Source organism: Mirounga angustirostris, unplaced genomic scaffold, assembly GCF_029215605.1.
Source record: "Mirounga angustirostris isolate CCGP_5_RB_7025 unplaced genomic scaffold, mMirAng1.0.hap1 SCAF_12, whole genome shotgun sequence".
Taxonomy (NCBI): domain Eukaryota; kingdom Metazoa; phylum Chordata; class Mammalia; order Carnivora; family Phocidae; genus Mirounga; species Mirounga angustirostris.
Window position 1 is genome coordinate 100,491,629 of NW_026991720.1, and position 14,516 is coordinate 100,506,144.

Consider the following 14,516-nt stretch of genomic DNA (forward strand, 5'->3'; position numbering starts at 1 on the left):
CAGTATCTGCAATGCACCAAGGGTGTTCGCCAAACTGATAATGTTGTGTGCGTTCTAGAAGACAAAGCCCCTCACTCTATCTCCCAAATCCCTCCCCTCCCCCTCAAGGGATCTCCAGCACTTTGGAAACTCTAGGTTCTAGTGACGACTGTAGGCCCTGAAGGAAGCTCTCTCAGCAGGTCTAGGACCAGGCCCCGGACTCCCTGAGCATCCCAGCAAAGAGCTGTCCCCTTCATCACACCTGCGGTGGCCCCTGCACTTCCCAATCAGAAAGCAAAAACTAAAGTCAAAAAACTGCAGCCTATGAGCCCATGAGAGCATGTCCCTTTTTCTCCAGCCTAGGAAGAAAACCAACAAACCAAAAATTAACTTTCTCTCACTTCGAACCCCCGTCTGCTCCAAAGGCCCAAGTAGCCTGAGCAAAGATGCAGAAGGAAGAAGAGAACCCAGATGGGGCCAGGGCTCCTTAACCTGAAGGGGAATGGAGCACCAAAGAGAACAGAGCTGGGCATGGGGACTGTGCTGCAGGCAGGAGAAGCAGAGGGGCCTCCCCATGAGGCAGTGCTTCTGCCTGCCCAACTCCATACCCCGTCACCCGGTCAGGCTCCGAGAACAGTCTGCCGGGTGCCCCTACCTTCTGACTCACCAGGTACTGGCTGCAGCCTGGACAGTGGGGGGTTTAAAATTCCCCCAAGGGGCACCTGGGTGGCTCAGTTGGTTAGGTGTCTGTCTTCAGCTCAGGTCATGATCCCAGGGTCTTGGGATCGAGTGCCGGTCCTGCTCCCTGCTCAGCAGAGAGCCTGCTTCTCCCTCTCTCTCTCTGCCCCCTCTCTCTCTCAAGTAAATAAATAAAATCTTAAAAAAAAAAAGTCTCCCCCAAGACTCTAATGTTTAGCCAAAGTTGATAAGCACCTCTGTAAGGAGATATTACAAAATATTATTTCTGATTTTTTTAACATAATAAAGGAACTGCAAAACAGAACCAAGGGTGGTGAGTCGTGAATCCGTAACCTGGAAGGTCAAAAGGAATACTCCCACACAACACAGCAAAGCCCATCGAGAACCTGAAATCATTTGCGTTTATTTCCTAAATGCTTATCTAGTCCCTATGCGTAAGGCATTGTCATGAGTGCTTTGCAAATACTAACTTGATTACGGTCCTTGGGGGCCTATGGGATTGGTGCTCTTCTTACCTGCTTTTTATAGACCAGTAAACAGAGGCTGGGACAGAACATGTACGTGATTCAACTTAACTCCAATGTCCCAGGGACACAAGCAAGAAGGTGAGATGCAGGCACAGACCAGGGATTCGCAGCCCCGGGGAGCCCTCAGGGTGCACCCCGGGGCACTGATCCTGTTCAAATGCAGATTCTGATTCTGGAGGCTGGGCTGGCTCAATGGTGATGTTCCAAAGGTAGAAGGAGAAGAATTTATGCATAACCTTAGGTCCAAAAGAGAACAGAAGAGGGACAAAGAATAGTAAAGGACATAACAGAAGAGGAGCTGAAGAAAGACTTGGAAAGAGCTTATTTTCAATTGATCCAAAGGTTAATGAAAATGAGACCCTTGGCGGCCATGAGGTCCACACCAGTGTCCAGAGTCACTCTATTGCTTTCAAAGTAGGAGTGAGCCCTTCCCTCCCAAAGGAGTGTAGCCCATCCCTACAGAAGGGATGCTGACAGGCCACCAAGGCTGGGACATGGGGCAACAACACAAGAGGAGCACTCGGGGGGCAGCAAAGATGCTTCCATCTGTCCAAAGATCCTGCCTCTGCATGGACGAAAGGCGTCTTAGCCTTGCGAGGACTCAGAAACAATTAGGCCAGCTCATTTTCTGAGAGAACTTCCTGGGGAAATGACCAGCCAGGGGAATAATATTCAGTCAGAACAATGGTATCAAAGCAAAAGAAACCAGAAAAAGCAGTGAGCTTTAAAACATAATGAATTTTAAACCAAAAAGCATAATGGCCCGGGGTATCGTAAACCGTCATAGGTATTGGTTTGAATGAAGAAAATTCAGTTTTATCTTGCAGGGAGAGGGCAGAACGAGGTGGGCAGGTGGAGATGTAAGGAGCTATCAGCTCTCTTTGTCAGCATCTTGAGGAGAGAGAAGCAGCAAGGATCACTTAGGAACAAAGAGAGCTTCAGTCAGGCCCAGGAAGCCAGTGGAAGCACGTTTCTTCAGGAGTTATGTATTGAATATTCCAGAGGCTCGCTCAGGGCACAGCGTGGGAAGGGTGAGGGCCTCACTAGACTGTCCCTTCTCTAGGTTCATCTTCACGTCTTGGGTTCACCTCAAATGGAAGGGGGAGGGACACCAAAGGCCTTTCCCATTATGGGCTTCGAACAGTCTTCACTTTGCTCTGGAGGAAAGCCATCTTAAGAAACATTCACTGCAGCAGAGGTGTGCAGACCCCACATCCACACACACGTGGCCTGGACCACCACACTGGGCTCGCAACACTGACCGAGAACTTGTAACAGGAAACATAGTTATTTTAGCCCCAGCGGACATTTTCTCAAACTTTTTCTCATCATAGCATTAAAAAAAATTTACAGGTTCACCTCGAAATCCACCGCTCTGGCACAACAAATTATTTTTCTGCTTGCCTTTGTGAGAGTATCCACGTACCTATCTGGGTTTTACATAGTCTGAACTCTGTGTGATACTTTTGTTTCATGCTATCCTTTCCCAGATCCTAACCCAGTTGTTATGTTTAGCATTCTAACGACTATGCGATGTGCATTTGTCGTGCTATAATTTACTCATGCAAACCCTGGGCAATGGATATTTATACTATATTCCAAATGGATTTTTGCTAAGTTGAGAGATGCAGTGACAAAGACTGAAAGGTTTTAATTTGAGGATTTTGATCGTCCTGAGAACAATGCCAGTAGAGAGTTGAGAAGCCAGTGTGAGAACACTGACTGTGAGGATCTGTCTGAGAGACAGGACACATCTGGACATGGCCATCACATCCTGAGGCCATCGTCAAAGAGGAGTAGGAGGATGGAATGGTCTGGACTCCATCTGGGAAAGTCTGAGCAGGACCCTGAGAGAGTCTGATGAACATCCTGGTTGGGGATCTGTGAAGATTAATGATCAGGGCAAGAAGCAGGTTAGGCTGGACGAAGAACGTCCCGTCCGCACCTCCCCTGGGCCTCTGGCAACTCTGCACCTGCCCCCCGTGCTCTAGGCAGCATGCTGTGCCCTGGACACAGGGACACTTGCGTGGACAGCATAGGTCAGGACCGGCAAGGAAGTGCCCACTCGGCAGCAGGAGCTAGGAAGCTACGGTGATCGGTGATCGTGACCAGCCCAGTCCCACAGCTCTTTACAACAAGCCTTAGGGGGTTTCCTAACACAGGATTTATGACAATGGAAGGGGGGTTTGCTGAAAATTGCTAAACTCACCAAATTGAATAAGAAAACTAGGTGCTTCGGGGTATGTTAACTCACCCAAGACTCACGGTTCTTGGACATTCACAAAGGTTACCTCCCAAGACTTTTAGAAATTCCCAAGTTTATGACGCCATACATGCTTGTATAGTCTTCTGGTTTTCTCCGAAAAACCTGTTTCCACTGACAGTCATTTCTTTCCAGGAAGTATCCTCACGCTGCATGCTAACCAACTTTCAACTTGGGTTGAGTTCTCTCTCTGCCTCGATGAGCGTGGGGCAGAATTGACCAGAGGGCTTCTTAGACAGTTTCACCCATCAGGGGGCTGTCACTGGTGGACAGAATGAGGCTGGATCTCTGAGCACTCACAGCCTCTGAGGCCGGGGCCCTGGGAAGCTTGGCTGCCCTGAGAAATGCTCATATTGTTGTCTCAATGAGATAACCACCCCCATCACCCCATCAGCCAGCCTGCACTCCAGAGAGCAGTCGCAGGGGGAAATACCGTGTCTGTGGGCAAACAAGCACTGCCCTAGGGCTGCAAAGGAGAAAAACAAAGCAGAATTTACAAAAATGAAATCTAAGAAGCTGCTTTGATTCAATTACCAAATCCACTCATGCTGTTGTTCTTCTGCCCAAATAAGCAACAATTTGAGTATATAAAATCTACCAAGCCAGTTTGAACTACTTGTTTTTTTCACATTACTTGAGATGAAGAGGATGGGTAAAATTCAGAGAAACAATCCCTCACCCATGACCAGTGAATTCTTTCCTAAAACACATGGCTGCCCCCCAACAAAGCGATGTCCTACCATGTGCATCTAACCATGCCCACTGACCAAATGCCTCCCCTCAGTATGCTGCAGATACCACCAATGCTCTTGGACAGAACATGAACCAAAAGCATCAAAAGAGGTGAGCACCTCTCTGCTGAGGGCAGGGTACGCAGTCTCTAGCAGGTGGTACCTTAGCCTGGGGAAGACAGCACCCCCTTAAAGCGCCAGGACGGACCCCAGGTGAGCAAAATGCCCAAAGTGCATCTTGTCCCTTAAGAAAGATTAGATGTCACTATCCTTTTCATTTTCTGGGAGGTCTTAGCTCTGCAACTTTCCAGTATGGCCTCACCACATGTTTTCTCAGACCCTGCACTGTTGCCCCTGTTTTGAGTCTGTTGCCCCTGTGTTGAGTCTGTCGGCTCATTGAGCACTCTGTAGGGGAACCTGAGCCACCGGCATTTTAGCAGAACAGGCAGCATGTGCAGTGAGCCCATAATCACATGCCACCCAATCTCTTGGCTCTGTAAGTGAGCCTCCACCAAACAACAGTAGAGACGATGATGAAATACTTAATATTTATGAATTGTTTGCTTTGATGTAGTCACTGTTCTAAATATTTTCATATGTTAATTTAGACCTTAAGTATTTATTATTCCATTACAAACACAGTAAGAGTCAGATGGAGATTTCCAGAACAGAAGATGGGCCTAGGCTATTATTCACAGGGGTAGGAATGGGAGGCAAGCTCAAAGGGCCCAAGGGAGGAAAAGATACTGATTCCAGTGTTAGGCCATTGCGGCCAATGGTCCCAATTTTAGGAAGCTGAGGGCATGTTGCACTGATTCCAAAACAATATTATCTTGCTAAATATGTATTTAAATAACAGCCATGATGTATACTCCAAAGGATTGGAAGCCAGAACACAGAACATTTGTTGAAAGTAAGAGATTCCAAACACCATAATCACTGTTGTGGGATGTCACAAGCTCCTGTAAGCCCACCCTGGACACTGATGGCTGGCACAACCCTGTATTGTGTGTATTCTGTGCTGCACGGCCAGAGGGGAAGACAGAAAATGCTCTATTAATTGTGCTTGTTCAGGATCTTTCTTGCAGTTCTTTCTTCTGCCCTGTTTCAAATGCTGTTTTTCTCCCAAAGCTATCTTGTAGACACTCATCTTAATTTGGATGCTCTCCCTAGAGGAGCCCATTTCTTCTTTGGCTTCATATAGATAAATTTTATATGAAAATACACCCTAGGGGTGCCTGGGTGGCTCAGTCGGTTAAGCGTCTGACTCTTGGTTTCAGCTCAGGTCACGATCTCAGGGTTTTGACATTGAGCCCCACATTGGGCTCCACACTCAGTGGGGAGTCTGCTTGAGATTATTTCTTTCTCCCTCTCCCTGTGCTCTTCCCCCACTGGTGTCGTCTCTCTCTCCCCCAAATAAAAATAAATAAATCTTTAAAAAAAAAAAAAAGAAAAGAAAAGAAAAGAAAATACACACTAAATAAACATACCCACTCCAGATTTATCTCCTGAGCTCCCAAACTTATGCAACAGCTTAGTGGGCATCTCTATTTGGAGGCCCCTTAGCTCCGCAGTCTCATCACCTTCCCTTGAAAGGTGGTGGTTTTGTTTCCCTAGGCTCCACCTTATTGAATTGCATCCATTTATGAAAGGTGGAAATGCAGCACTGTTCTTCACCCACAACCACCAAAATCTTATAAAATACACTTTTCTGCATCTCTCAGAGCACCTCGTTTCTTTGGCTTACTTAAACTGCCCTCGTTCAATTTTTCACCATTTATCCTTTGTTTACTCCAACAGCCTTGTAACTGTTTCTGCTCTTTTCCAGCCTTGAACTCTGCACATTGCCAGAATGGTGCACTTACTGGCTTGTAAATCTGCAATCACCCCCATATTTAAAATCTTCCTCTGGAGCCCCAGAGCCTTCAGAATAAAATCTGACATCTATGGTTGACATCCTATGTCCTTCAAGATCTTGTCCTGGCATTTTCTCACCCTCACACACTCACACCCCCCACCTCCTACTCTACCTTCCAGCTACTCTGATAGAAATGCACCAGCCTGAACACATTTTGTTCTGTCCTACTTTCATGCGTAAATTTCCCTTACTAAGGGGTTAAGCTCTGGCTAAGCTCTTTTCACCCTTCAAGACTCAGTTCCTCTTTCTCCACATCTGCTTTTCCTGTAACAAGATGTAGTTACATCTACTGATGAGCAATTGAAAGCAGGATGGAGCAGGGAAGCAAGCCTCCCCAAACTTGAGTTATGTTTGCTTCTGACTGCCTTAATGGGCTGCATGGGATAACAAGGTCAATCCATCAGTTAAATATAATCAGTTGGATATGATAATTTTAAACACATATGCACCTAACTACTTAACCTCACAGTAACATGAAGCAAAAACTAACAGAAAATAAAAGGAGAAATAAACAATTCAACAGTGATTGGAGATCCCAGTATACCACCTTCAGTAATATATAAAACAGCTAAACACAAGACCAACAAGGAAACAGAAGATTTGAACAATACTACCAAGCAACTAGCCCTAACAGATATCTACAGAATCCTCCACTGAACAACATCTTCCTCTCACTCAAGTATACCTAGAATATATCCAGGATAGACAGTAAGTTAGAATGTAAAGCAAGCCTTAATAAATTTCAAATGACTGAGATCATAAAATGTGCATTTTCTGACCACAGTTGTAATGAAATTATGAATCAATAACATAAAATAATATGACAAATTTTAAAATGTGAAAATCAATGAGTCAAAAAAGAAATCACAAGGAAAATTAGAAAATACTTTGAAAACAAAAATACAACGTACCAAAATTCATGGGAAGCAACTGAAGCTGTACTTCAAGCGAAATTTATGGCTGTAAACACCTACATTAAAAAAGAAGAAAGACCTCAAATCAGTAATCTAACCGTCCAACTTAAGCAAACTGAAAAAGAAAAAAACTAGTTAAATTCAAAGCAAGAGGAAGGAAAAAACAATAAAAGTTAGAACGGTAATAAATGAAATAGAGTATAAAAAAACAATAGAAAAAAATTTTGAGACCAAAAATTTGTTCTTTGAAAAGATCAACAAAATTGACAAACTTTCCATGAGACTGAGCAAAAGAAAGGAGACTTACATTACTAAGGACATGAATGAAAGAGGAGAGATCACTACTGACCATACACAAATAAAAAGGACTATGAGAGAATACTATGAACAACTGCATGCCAACAAATTGGCAATCTAGATGAAATAGACAATTCCTTAAAAGAAACAAACTACTGAAACAGACTCAAAGGAAAAGGAAAATTTGAAGGGATCTATAATAAGTAAAGTGATTGAATTAGAAATCACAAAAACTACCCACAAAAAGGAGTCCAGAATAACATGACTTTACTGGTAAATTCTACGAAATGTTTAAAGACAACATCAATCTTTTACAAATTCTTCCAAAAAATAGAAAAGACAGAAACAATCCTCAATTCCGCCTATGAGGCCAGTATTAATGATATCACAACTAGGCAAAGACATCACAAGAAAAGTGCAGACCAATATCCTTTATGAATACAAATGCAAAAATCCTCAACGGAAATCAAATTGCATCCAGCAGTATATTAAAAGGATTCTACAACATGACTAAGTGAGTTTTATTCCAGAAATCCAGGATTAGCTTAACATCCAAAAATCAACCAACATAATAACTAATAAGTAATATAAAAAAGACCAAAAACACATAACTATGTCAACTATCACAGAAAAAAAAAAAAAGCTGTGACAAATTCCAACATCCTTTCATGATAAAAACTCTCAACAAACTAAGGATATGAAGGAATTCCCTCAACCTGATAAAGGTCATCTGTTAAAAACTTACAGCTAATATTGCAGTTATTAATGAAAAACTGAATGTTATCCCCTAAGATTTTAGCACTTCTATTCAAGGTTTTACTAGCCAGAACAATTAGGCAAGGTAAAGAAATAAAAGGTATCCAGCCTAGAAAAAAACTCTATTTACAGATGCCATAATCTTAAACATACAAAATCTTAAAGAATACACATGCACATGTACACAAAATTAATATAACTAATAATTGTGTTCAGCATGATTGTCAGATACAAGATCAATATTAAAAAAATCAATTTTATTTCTATATACTATAGATTAATAATCTACAAAGGGAATTAAGAAAACAATTCTAAAAAAAAATTCTAACCAGCCTCAGAAAGAATACAATTAAAAATAAATATTTTAAGTACAAAACTATACGCTGAAAATTATAAAATACTGTCAAAAAAAATTAAAGGAGATCTAAGGAAATGGGAATAATCCCATATTCACAGACTGTAAGGCTTAATATTGTTGAAATTAAAAGTACTAACTAAAGTGATCGATGGATTCAGTGCAGTCCCTATCAAAATCTTTGATTTCCTCTTTGTGGAGCTCATGCTGATATTCATATGGAAATGCAAGGGACCCAGAATGGCCAAAACAGTCTTGAAAAAGAACTATAGCCTTGGAGAACTCTCACATCCCAACTTCAAAAACTACTATCAAGCTACAGTCATCAACATAGTGTGATATTGGCATCAGGATAGACATATAGGTCAAAGGTATAGAATAGAGAAGCTAGATAAAGCCCTTATATTTATGGTCAATTGAGTTTTTTCAACAAGGATGGGAAGACAAATCAATGAGGAAAGAATGGGTTTTTTCAACAAATGATGTGAAAATTGGATCACACGTGAAAAAACAAAAACAAAAAAACAACGGAGTTAGACCCTGATCTCACACTGCACACAAAAGTAACTCAATTGAATCAAAAACCTAAATGTAAAAACTGAAACCATAAAAGTCCTAGAAGAAAACATACAAATAAATCTTTATGACAATGATTTTTGTAGAGATGCCATCAAAAGCATGAGCAATTTTAACAAGTAGAAGATTAGACTTCATCAAAATTAAAAATTCCACTTCAAAGGACATTATCAAGAAAGCAAAAAGAAAACCCACAGAATGGGAGAAAGATTTGAAAAGCATTTATCTGATAAGGGTCTACTATCCAGAATATCCTAAAGAACTTAAAACTCAACAATAAAAATACAAATTACCTTATTTCTAAATGGACAAGTGATTCGAATACATATATCTCTAAAGGAGATACATACATAAATGGCAAATAAAAAATTTTTTTTAAAAAGCTTGACATCATTAGTGATTAGGAAAATGCACATCAAAATCAGGATACAATGAAAAAAAAAATCAGGATACAATGAGATACCACGTCACACACAGTAAGATGGCTAAAATAAGATGATAGACGGTAACAAGTGTTGGTGAGGATATAAAGTAGATGCCCTCTACATTGTTGGTGGGGTTGAAATATGATGCATCACTTTGGAAAACAGTTGGGCAGCTCCTCAAAATGTTAAACATGGAGTTACCATGAGACACAGAAATTCTACTCCTTGGATTACACCCAGAGAATTAAAAACATCCACGAAAATATTTGTGCATGAATATTCAAAGCAGCATTATTCACCAAAAAGTATAAACAACCTCAATGTCTATCAACTTATGAATGGGTAAACACAATATGTTATATTCATACAATGCATTATTATTTAGTCATAAAGAATGAAGTACTGATTCATGTCACCATGTGGATAAATCTATAAAACCTTTATTCTAACTACAGCTAGATGCAGAAGATAACATACTGTAGAATTCCATTATAAGAAATGTCCCGAAGAGGCAAATCCATAAAGACCTAGAGTAGATTAGGGGTTGCCAGAGGATAGATAACCACAGGGTGCTGGTTTCCTGCAGGCAGTGATGGTTACACAATTCTGTGGATATGCCAAAAAACCACTGATTTTTACACTTCAGGAGGGTGAGGTTTTTGGTACATAAATTATATCTCAGTAAAGCTGTGACAGAAAACAGAATTTGACCAGTGACATAGCAAAGGCATTAACATGGGGTCGTGTGAGCCCAGGAGGTAGTATCCACCATCTGACATTTTTATCTGACTACCTCTGCTTGTATTTATGCTCTACCTATGATTACTCATTTCACCATACCACCTCTCTTTCCTCCTCTTCTTCCACTTCCAGTTAAATCTGCATATCTCTGTAGTCTGATTGCCTCGGGGTTCTGTCTGTGATCGGCCACTGCCAAGATCAGCTCTGCCTAGCTGTCTGAGCACACGCAGGTTGGCATCTTCCACCTGCACATGGACAACCCAGCTTCGAGCCTTTGACAGGAGCCAGGACCTTGGCCTTGTCCACCTCATTGTACAAGTGTTTCAACAAAATTTTAAGCAAGGCTATGTCACTTTTCCTTAGTATTTATCATTCAATCAACGAGCGGGTCTATTTTTTCCTTGTAAGAATGCCGATAGGTATCATAATGTGGCCGTGTTAGTTATGTGGGCAATTGTAGGCAAGAGAAATACTGCAGGAAAAGCAGGTCTGTTATGTTGTGTCAGATGGGATTTGGCAGGTCTTCCTGGCTGGCCTCAGAATGAGATCATTATATTACCTGAGAAGGGCATATATGTACTCAGAGGTTCAGATAATACAGAAGCTGAGGATTTGTAAACAGAATGGTGTTTTTGCAAAGACTCTAACATCCTACTAGGATCTAAAAAAAGGAATATAATATGTGAAACAAGAGCCCTGCTGATCCCAGCTCAGAAGCATCTCTCACATCCTGCTCTGCTTCTCTGAACCACTGTTATTTCTCAGCTGCTCTGTTCCCAGCCTTCACCCGGACCGTGGAGATGGCCCCCTAACTGTCCCTCTGCCTACAGTGGAATCTTCTGAAATTGGTCTTGAGCGCAACCTCTAGATACATCTGTCTAAAAAGAACTGTGTCCATAATCCACAAGATTATAGTTACACCATAAGTGAAGCTCTGCTTCAGCATCCTTGCCTTGTCGCCCTTGGGATGCTGTCCTGAGGAGATCCCTCGAAGCTCTGGAGCATGTCATCCATGCCTTGAGCACCAGCAGGCACCACACTGAATGCCTTACTTCATACAACATACTTAATGCTCCTACCAGAAATGCCCCTCTTGACCATCAAAGACATGAAATAAATCGTCAGGTTCACTCAGGCACAAAGAGTATGGTTGTCCCAGATCCTCTAGGGTGCAACCACACCCAACCCCCTGGGCACCTAGGGACCCATATACCATCACCCATGATGCGCCTCTCCCAACACATCCACATTCCTTCTCAGCCCGCCATGCTGCTCTCAGGGCCCAGGCCAAATGTCTTCTCCCCCGTGAAGCCTCCCAGATCCTCAAAAGTTGCCACTGCTCACATCCTAGCAGAATTAGGATTATTTCTATTACTTTGGGTATGTGGTCTCAAAGCCTGTGGGGTAGAAGCCATTTCTTTCTCAACAAAGGGGTGATATGTAAGGGAAAGACATAGAAAAACATAATATCTCACTTATTTGGATCAAGGAATGCATGAGACTTAAAATTGGAATGTACTCTACAGACCCTGTGTATACGGTCCTAGAGACAACATTTCAGCGAATCTCAGAATTTCCAAGGAGGGGCTACTCACCATCACATAGGGCAGCTCAGTCCATTTTTCTTTTTTTTTTTTTTCCAAATAACTTGTTTGTTTTGTTTTGTTTTGTTTTTCAGTTCTTAGAATGAGAACCAAACCTTCCTGCTTTGCAGGAATACTCATTCCACCTGAGACATTCTTCTCCCCGGGACTCTTCAGAGATCTGCTCATGCACAGCTTGGCCAGGGAACCCTGTCCTGACCTTCCAGGCGGGTCAGGAGTCTCTGTCACCAACCCTCAGAGCTCTCTGTCCTCCTCCTTCACACATTTGTCACCACAGAAAACAAACAGGAGATGTAAATGTGGTTGTTTCTCGTCTGTGTCACTCTTAGAATGTGAGCTTGTCCCGCACTGTATCCCCACGGCTGAACACCATACTTTGCATCCTGCGTTCACTTACTATCTATTAAATGAATTCAATGACTAGGTAAAATCATCCTTTGAGAGTTTATCCTGATATTGAGCTGAAAACCATTTCCCTGTCATTTCTTACTATTAAGACCACATGTTTGGGTGCCCTCCAAATACATAGATTGAAGCACTAACCCCTAAGATGATGATACTAGGAGGGGGTCCTTTGGGAGGTGATTAGGTTTACATGAGATCATGAGGGTGGGACCCCCCAGTAGGGTTAGTGTCCCAATGAGATGAGAAAGACGTCTCCCTCCCTCTCTCTCCCTACCCTTTCCTCTCCCTCCCTCTCCCCACCTCCATGTAAGGGCACAGCAAGAAGACTGCTGTCTGCAAACTGGGAAGAGTGCTCTCACCGGGGCTGGTTGGCCAGCATCTTGATCTTGGACTGCTGCCAAGACTTCAGAACTGCAAATTCTGTTGTTTAAACTTCCCAGTCTGTGGTCTCTTGTTAGAGCAGCCTCAACAGTCTGAGACACTTATCGTTGATCAAATTATCCTCCAGTGGCAAAGATGCTCTCACTGGGAAGGTGGCCCTGTTGGTGCAGATTTCCATAGGGCCAACATTGGAAGTGGAAACGTATCTCCTTCTGATTGGTGGGTATTGCCCCATACTTGATGTGGTCTGAGCTCCACTTGCTTTAACCTGCTGATATAAGGGCTCCACCTCAGGATCTGAGCCAGCCTAAGCAGCCCAGAACACTCACCTGCTTCAAACCACCGGTTTCCGCATAGAACCAGAGCCCATGCTGTTGTTCCTGGAGAAGCAGGCTCGTAGAGAGATGCTTTGAGTGCGGGATCTGTCTATGATATAATGGTTCTTGTTTTGGGATTAAAGGTTTTGTTTGGTCCAAAGCCAGTAAACGGGAGCTTTCTAGACTGTATGCAACTAAAAGCAGGCTTTTCCTGATCTCTTATGAGCCCCCCTCAGTGTTCTAAAAGGCATTGTAATCAGGCAAACGTTATGTTTGGTGTGGATATAAGCCTCTAATTAATTATGACCTTCTACCTGGCCAACTTCATAAGTTGATGTTAGCTGTGTGGCCCTAAAGTACTTGAGATTTCTTCTGCATGGGGTGTAGATAATTCGGGGGCCATCCTTGGGTCAAAGGGACCCAGAATGAAGGAGGCAAATAGGATTTTTTTGCCCAACAGCTCTGAGTAGGAAGCCTGCAAACTCTCTCAAGCAACTTGAGGAAAGATTACTGAAACCATCAGAGGTCTTTGCTCATCTTGGGGATCAACCGGTCGGAAGGTCAGGGGTTACAACTGTGGGCAAAGGCTCAGGAATTCCACCCTGGCCCTCAGTCCACAGGTCCTGGGAAGCCTGAAGATGGTGTGATGGTGGGCCTCCAGGACTGCTTACACTGAGGGCTGATGGAAGGCTCAGACCCACGAGGGATAGCACAGCCAACAGTAGGTCCTCACGGAAGTCCTGCACTTGTGTTACACAGAAAAAATACAATGTCCGTCCACTGGCCCAATGTGCATACAAAAGATCATTTTCCTATCTTTGCTCTGACGAAGACAGGCAGAATTAGAGAATCTGTAAGATGTTCTATTTACCATGGGCTGTGTTTAACAGAATTGGTCCAAGCGCCTGGGAGCAAGGTTAGGGACCTCAATGGTGTCCTAGTCGGGGTTGTGCAGCCTGGCTTAGGCATAATCTGGGCTGTTTCCTTCACAGAGGAAAATGGAAGGAGCGGTGGGAAATGAGATACGGACATGCAGGTCCCCGTGGTGCAGGTCTGTGTCCTACCCACTTGACCTTTGCCGCAGATCGGCCAAGCACCCAGGGCTGGGCTTGGTCAGGGGACAGCTCAGCCCCTGGGTCAGTGTTACATCCACAAACCTGCTCACCCACCTTCTTCATCAAGTCCCAGCACTAAGGTCACTGACAGTATTCGATTCCAGCACTCCATTCCCTGGCTGCTAAGGTCTGGATGTTTGTGTCCTCCCAAAATTCTACATCAAAATCCTAACCCCCCATGTGATGCTGTTAGGAGGTGGTGCCTTTGGGAAGTGATTAGGCCATGAGCCTGGAGACCTCATAAATGGGATGAGTGCCCCTGCAAGAGGAGACACAGCGAGCTTCTATCCGGTGTCTCCGTCCGCCATGTACACATGCAATTAGAAGGCGTCATCCACAAACCCAGATCTGTCAGTGCCTTCATCTTGGACTTCCAGTCCCCAGAACTGTGAGAAGTTGATGGTGTTGCTGAAGCCAGTAGCCTGTGGTATTCTCATTACAGCAGCCCAAACTGACACAGACATGGGTGGAGTGACTTGGAAGCCATCCTGCACCCCGTGGTCACTCACTTTC